The sequence below is a fragment of the Mugil cephalus genome, chromosome 19, assembly GCF_022458985.1.
Source record: "Mugil cephalus isolate CIBA_MC_2020 chromosome 19, CIBA_Mcephalus_1.1, whole genome shotgun sequence".
NCBI lineage: Eukaryota > Metazoa > Chordata > Actinopteri > Mugiliformes > Mugilidae > Mugil > Mugil cephalus.
Window position 1 is genome coordinate 22,588,182 of NC_061788.1, and position 6,623 is coordinate 22,594,804.

The window sequence follows — 6,623 nt, forward strand, 5'->3', positions numbered from 1 at the left end:
TAATTGAAAATAAATAAATGAATTCAAAAAATACCTACAGATATATGCCATAAATAAATAAATAAATAAATGCTAATTGTTTATTTATTGATGCACGCACTTCAGCATGCACAAAGTAATGTAATGCAGATGAGGGGGCTGTACACACTGTCCCAGTTTACATGCAACGGAGAAAATCGAATAACTGACGGGAACATGTCCTCCTCCTCCAGACTAGGTGGCGATATGTGTCTTTTCAGAGGGATAATACTACATTAATACGGTCTGATTTCCTATTGCATCTTCATACGGCAGACCAGCATTTCAAACAACAACCAGACAGATAATAGTACAGCTCTTTAACCTCCTACATAATGTGCACGCTACTCATGGTGCAGGTAAAATATGCGCTATCCCTCAGACGTTTTTTCTACCGGCTCTATTTACCGTCTTCTGTGATCGGCTTTCTTCAATGTTTTTGTTCCGAGTCACATGCCAGTGCAGCGGTTGTGAAGCATGCGCTCATGCGTTATCCGTTTGTAGTCCGATTAAGGCGTATACATTTCGGAAACACGAATTCCAGTCTCATTATCTGTGTGTCTTAATCGGATAAAGAGAACTCCGATTATATTCGGAGTAACGTGTTTACGGGCACTTACGTTGTCCAGCTAGAGTCCCATTAAGGCAAAAATTTGTTTTTTTTTTTCACGTGCATGTAAACGCACTGACTGGCTACTTTTCACCTGTTGGTTGATTGCGAGGATTGACTGCACATGTCTTGCTTTTCACAGCCAGCTCCATTATTTGCACAGCAATGGCAGGAGGGAGCCACCGCAGGCGACTTCAAAGCAGGAGACTGCCGCAGAGCCGAGGCGCTTAACTGATGCAGCAGAAAGAGTGAAACACTCAGTGCGTTTACATGCAAAAAAAAAAAAAAAAATTAGTGTCTTAATAGCGCGGATCTTACCTGCACCAGAAGTGGCCCGATTTCCGGCTGGCCTGTTAGGTGATATAATAAACAAGAGTCGTTCAGACCGGCATTTCAAACAACAACCAGACGGTTAATAGTACATTTTTTAATCATGTGCGTAATATTCGCGCTACTTCTGGTGCAGGTAAGATCCGCGCTATCCCTCAGATGGCTCCGTTTCTCTTCTTCTTCTACGCTGGCTTTCTTGGACGTGTTTGATCCGGGGTCACACGCCAGCGCAGCGGTCGTGGAGCATGCGCACACGCATTATCCGATGAAAACAATCGCTGTATCTGGGTGTCTCAATCGGACAATGAGAACTCCGATTTTAATCGGAGTAACGTGTTTACATGCACTTAAATTCACCTGTTATAGTCCGATTAAGGCAATAATTCGTTTTTTTCACGCGCATGTAAACGCACTGAGTGTTCCATACTTCCCCCCATCTCTGATACACCCTACCACTGCAGAATCATCAGAATACTTCTGCAGGTGGCGGGACTCAGAGCTGTATATACTAGAGAGCTGAATATTTCCGATCACTCCTCATCACACATTTAATGTCCGGTCAGACGTAGTATTGTATGGCCAGAATAAGGAATAAAGGAAAGTCTGTAGCGTTCACTATGGCAGTGGAGCTCAATCAGTATACTGGAGAATGAGCTCCTCTGACCCTCAAATGTTTGGTGTAGTGGATAGGATGGATTGTCCATAATGGAGAGCAGTTTATCCAATGTCCTCCTGTCCCTCACTGAGACAAATGACTCCAACTCCCTACTGATCACTTGTCCAGCCTTTCTGATCAATTTGGTGATCCTACTGATGTCTTTTTTTGTTGATACTACTTCCCCAACAAACCACAGCAAAGAACAGGGCACTCGCAACAACAGACTGGTAGAAAGACTCTAGTAACTTACTAGACACATTGAAACAATGTGTGCAATGAAACAACAACGACAACAACATCTGAAAGATGCATTTGCGGAAAGCTCTGTAAGAACAAACGTGGGTAGAAGATGATATGCTTGGTGCAGAAGAATGCAACATGTACAGGATCTAGTCCTGGTGAGATGATGGAGGAGCCTGGCTGGGAGACACCCCATAGACCCCAGAACCTCCAAGTGCTAAGCTCCCCAGCTCCCAGCAAAGTAGTTCAGCAGCAACGTATCAAGTGGCCTCCCGCTAGCCAGCACAGAGTGTGGCACCAATTTGATGAGGATGCAGCCAGAATCATTTTATCAACAGTAAAAGGGGACGTTGACACACAGCTTCAGACCATGACTACCATAATTGTCACTTTCGGGGTGGAGAGGTTCAGTGTGGAAGAGGGCATATCCATCAGACCCAACTACACCAGGAACCGAAGGCGGAGACAATTCACCAACTGCAGCAAGAGCTTCAGACTCTCAAAAGACAGTACCAGGCAGCTACTGAGGAGGAGAAACCACCACTGGCTAAGCTCGAAGCTATGATCAGGAAGAAGTAGACCACTTCCTGCATAGTAATCAGGGCGACCCTGATAGAGAGCAAGAGCTAGGACTCCTCAGAGCTCTATTGGACGTACCATCTCCCACTGTTGACTTCAACACCCGTGAGCACACCTGGAAGGAAGTCCAGGAGGTAGTGGTGACGGCCAGAGCCAGTTCAGCCCCGGGACCCAGTGGAGTAGGCTAAAAAGTGTAGCGTTGCCCAGAGCTCCTTAGAATCCTCTGGAAGATCCTGCAAGTGGTTTGGCGGAGAGAAGCTGTGGAAGCTGCGGAAGGGTGGAGGTACCTAAGGAAGAGAATTCCACCAAGATGGAGCAGTTCAGAACCGCCTCACTTCTCAACGTAGAGGAGAAAATCTTCCTCAGCATCCTATCTTCCCCAGCAGAATTCCTCCTGAAGAATGCCTAGATTGACACCTCGGTCCAGAAAAGCGGCACCCCTGCTGTATCAGGTTGCCTAGAACACACCAGAGTAGTTACCCAGCTGATCCGGGAGGCATATGGCTTCATATCCCCAAGCTGCCAAGGCGGCTGAAACGGAATGTAGTCTGGCATTCACAACAACATCAGTGCCTGAAGGGAAATGGATACTACAGGGCCTGGAAAAGCTCATTTCCTGGGCAAGAATGAGCATTAAACCAGCTAAATCCAGGGCCGTGGTGCTGAAGAAGGGCACCAGACACTTTTATGTCTATATTAGCAATTGACACACACCTACAGTCTCATGGAACTCAGTTCAGACACCAACATCAGACATCAGTGAATCAACTTGGCTCCCTAAGATTCACTTCAAGTTTTCCCACTGGAGCTCTCTGCTTCGCGCCATAGCTCATCTGTTGCACATTGCCGATATATTCAGGCCAATCACCAACAAAGGCAGTGCTTAGGGTTCAATTCAATTCAATTCAATTCAATTCAGTTTTATTGATATAACGCCAGTAACAATACAAATCGTCTCAAGACGCTTCACAAAAACCAGCCTGCAACCTCCAGAGCAAGCCTGAGGGCGACAGTGGCAAGGACAAACTCCCTTTTAACAGGAAGAAACCTTGAGCAGAACCCAGCTCACATGGAGGGACCCATCTGCCGAAGGCCAGCCGGGTAGAAACAGAGAATATAGAGAAAAAAGAAAAACAGGAGAAACAGATAAACAAACTTCTGTCACAGATACATACATCAAGCTGAAGGAAACATGTAGGATCCCCTACATGTGTCCTTCAGCTTGATGTATGATCTATGTAACACATAGCTGATGATCTTATGTGACAGTTTGTGAGAGTAATAGAGAGAGTAAGACACAGTGGTCAGTAAATTAGTAAATTATAAGAGATAGAAAATAAAATGGTGAGATATTAGAGGACAGGAGCCAGAGAAGAAAGAGGAGAGGACATGTCCTCAGTGCATCGCCCCCCTGCAGCCTAGGCCTTTAGGTTAAGTAGGTGGCCACATAGGTGAGGCAGATCTAAGTCAAGTCCCGTAAAGATTGACTATTCACTGAGGGGGCTGTTTGTTCAGGAGGTTGATGGATTGTGGGCAGAAAAAGTAAAGTGAGCCATGTTATTCACCATTGTGTAAGATGTAGGAGGTTGCGAACTTCCCTCAGTGTTCAAAAAATGGCTAATCCCCTACATGTGTCCTTCAGCTTGATGTATGTAACACATAGCTGATGATCTTATGTGACAGTTTGTGAGAGTAATAGAGAGAGTAAGACACAGTGGTCAGTAAATTAGTAAATTATAAGAGATAGAAAATAAAATGGTGAGATATTAGAGGACAGGAGCCAGAGAAGAAAGAGGAGAGGACATGTCCTCAGTGCATCGCCCCCCTGCAGCCTAGGCCTTTAGGTTAAGTAGGTGGCCACATAGGTGAGGCAGATCTAAGTCAAGTCCCGTAAAGATTGACTATTCACTGAGGGGGCTGTTTGTTCAGGAGGTTGATGGATTGTGGGCAGAAAAAGTAAAGTGAGCCATGTTATTCACCATTGTGTAAGATGTAGGAGGTTGCGAACTTCCCTCAGTGTTCAAAAAATGGCTAATCTCCCAGCACAACGCCTCTCAACTGACTACCCACTATTCACAATATGGGCGTGGACGTGTTTGCACAATGCACAAAAGGAGGTGTTATCCAAAGCACACGCGCAAACATGTAACCTAATTTCCGCCTGGAGATGAATAAAGTTATGTATCTATCTATCCATTCATCCATCTATCCAGCCATCTATCTATAGGGCTGGGTATGAACCAAAAACTTCTGATACCGGTACCAATACCGACACCTTCACTTCAATACCGGTTCCAGAACAATACTTTTTTCGATACCAATTTTATAATATAATTTCTAAAATAAATGAAAATTACAATACACATTACAGTACAAATCTTGAATTGTATTATTCTATTTCGACCAGCAGCTTTTCTAAGGCTGAACAGGTAGATTACCTTATCATGTGTTACAACTTCTTTGTAGTCGCTTCATTTAGATTAATTTTTGCAATCTTAAAATATTACTTAAAACCACTTTCATACATATTTTTTTGTATATGACATAATAAGGGTTTTAAATAGGCCAAGGGTTTCAGATTTTTTGAAGAAAAATGAAAAAGTGTTTCAACTGTCCCTGGTCTCCCCTACACAATGCTGTTAGGTAGGCCTATTTAACAAAACAAACAGTGACTACATGGTGACCGCCGACCATGTAATAATTCTCCAGAACACACAGAGATCCCCAGTCCGACCCCATGTACAGCTACACTTGTGCTTCAGCATTTTGCAAAGAGAGGCAACGCTGCTCCGCCATCTGCTCCCTCTGTATTTGTGCATTATGGAACCGCACATAAAGAGGTGACAGAAGGAGGGACTGATAACATGAAATAGTCGAGAGCAGAATCTGTATGTGTTTGTCACGGAGCCGCACAGAGAGGCAGCCTCTCTGGAATTATGTCAAACGATCAGGTAAAAGAGGATGTTCACCCTTCATGCTGCAAGCACGTAATGTTACAGCCAATCACCGACAGTAGATCAGATCTCGTGATCAGATCAGATCTTGATCACGTGATTAACATCCAGGTAACTTAGCAAAATGTGAGTTCGCTAAGGTGACAGTAACCTATCTGGGTAAGGTGGTTGGTCAGGGTGAGGTTCGGCCGGTGCGGGCTAAGGTGGAGGCCATCCTCAAATATCCAGTGCCAGCGTCCAAAAAGGACCTGATGTGGTTCCTTGGGTTGATGGGGTTTTACCTCAGTTTCTGTCCCAACTTCTCCACTGTGGTGGCACCGCTGACCAGCCTAGTTAAGAAAAACACACTTTTCGACTGATCCTCCAACTGTCATGCTGCATTTGAGCCATTTAACTTTTGTGAAAAGTTTGATATGCTGTGCTCCTGTCCTGTCAGCCCCAGTCTTCCACAAACCTTTCAAAATCCAGGTTGGATGCGAGTGACACTGGTGCTGGGGCCGTGCTCCAGCAAGAAGGGGAGGGGGGAGTAGACCATCCTGTGTGCTATTTTTCATGCAAGTTTAACTGTCATCAGCTGAATTATTCAGTAATAGAAAAGGAGAATCTAGCCTTGATTTGGTCCTTGAAATTTTTTGAAGTGTATGTTGGCCCATCTTTGCTGTCTTTGCCCATCACTATCTAAACGGACCATAATCCTTTAACTTTTTTGAATAGCATGTATAATGCCAACAGTAGGCTCATGAGGTGGCCATTGTTTTTGCAGCCTTACACATTGAATGTAGGTCACATTAAGGCTAAAGATAATGTTCTGGCTGACACACTTTCCCGTGCACCCTGTTGATTCTACACAAGACCCTATTAGTGGGGTCTTGTGTTTTATGGGGGGTGGGGTGTTATGGCCTCGGCCATTTTGTGTTGCTGCTGCGTTCCTCCCTTCCCCAGGATCTCTCTACCTGTTCTCCTCCCACCTCATCAGTGAAATCCTCTCCACCTGGGCTGCAGCCTATACAGATGAGATCTTCACAAGATGGCCGGTCTCTCTTTCCTCCGTCCTGGATGGCTGGTGCCACCTGGGCACCCCAGCGTTCTGTTTGGTTTTGTTCTTTTGTTATCCTTTGACTGCATTTAGTTTGTGTTTGTACAATAAATTTTCACTTGCACCGTTCGTAGTGTGGTCCTCTCTCTTTAGTTATGCTCTTGAACGAGTGGGGCATAACAATAAGCAGTAGTAGAA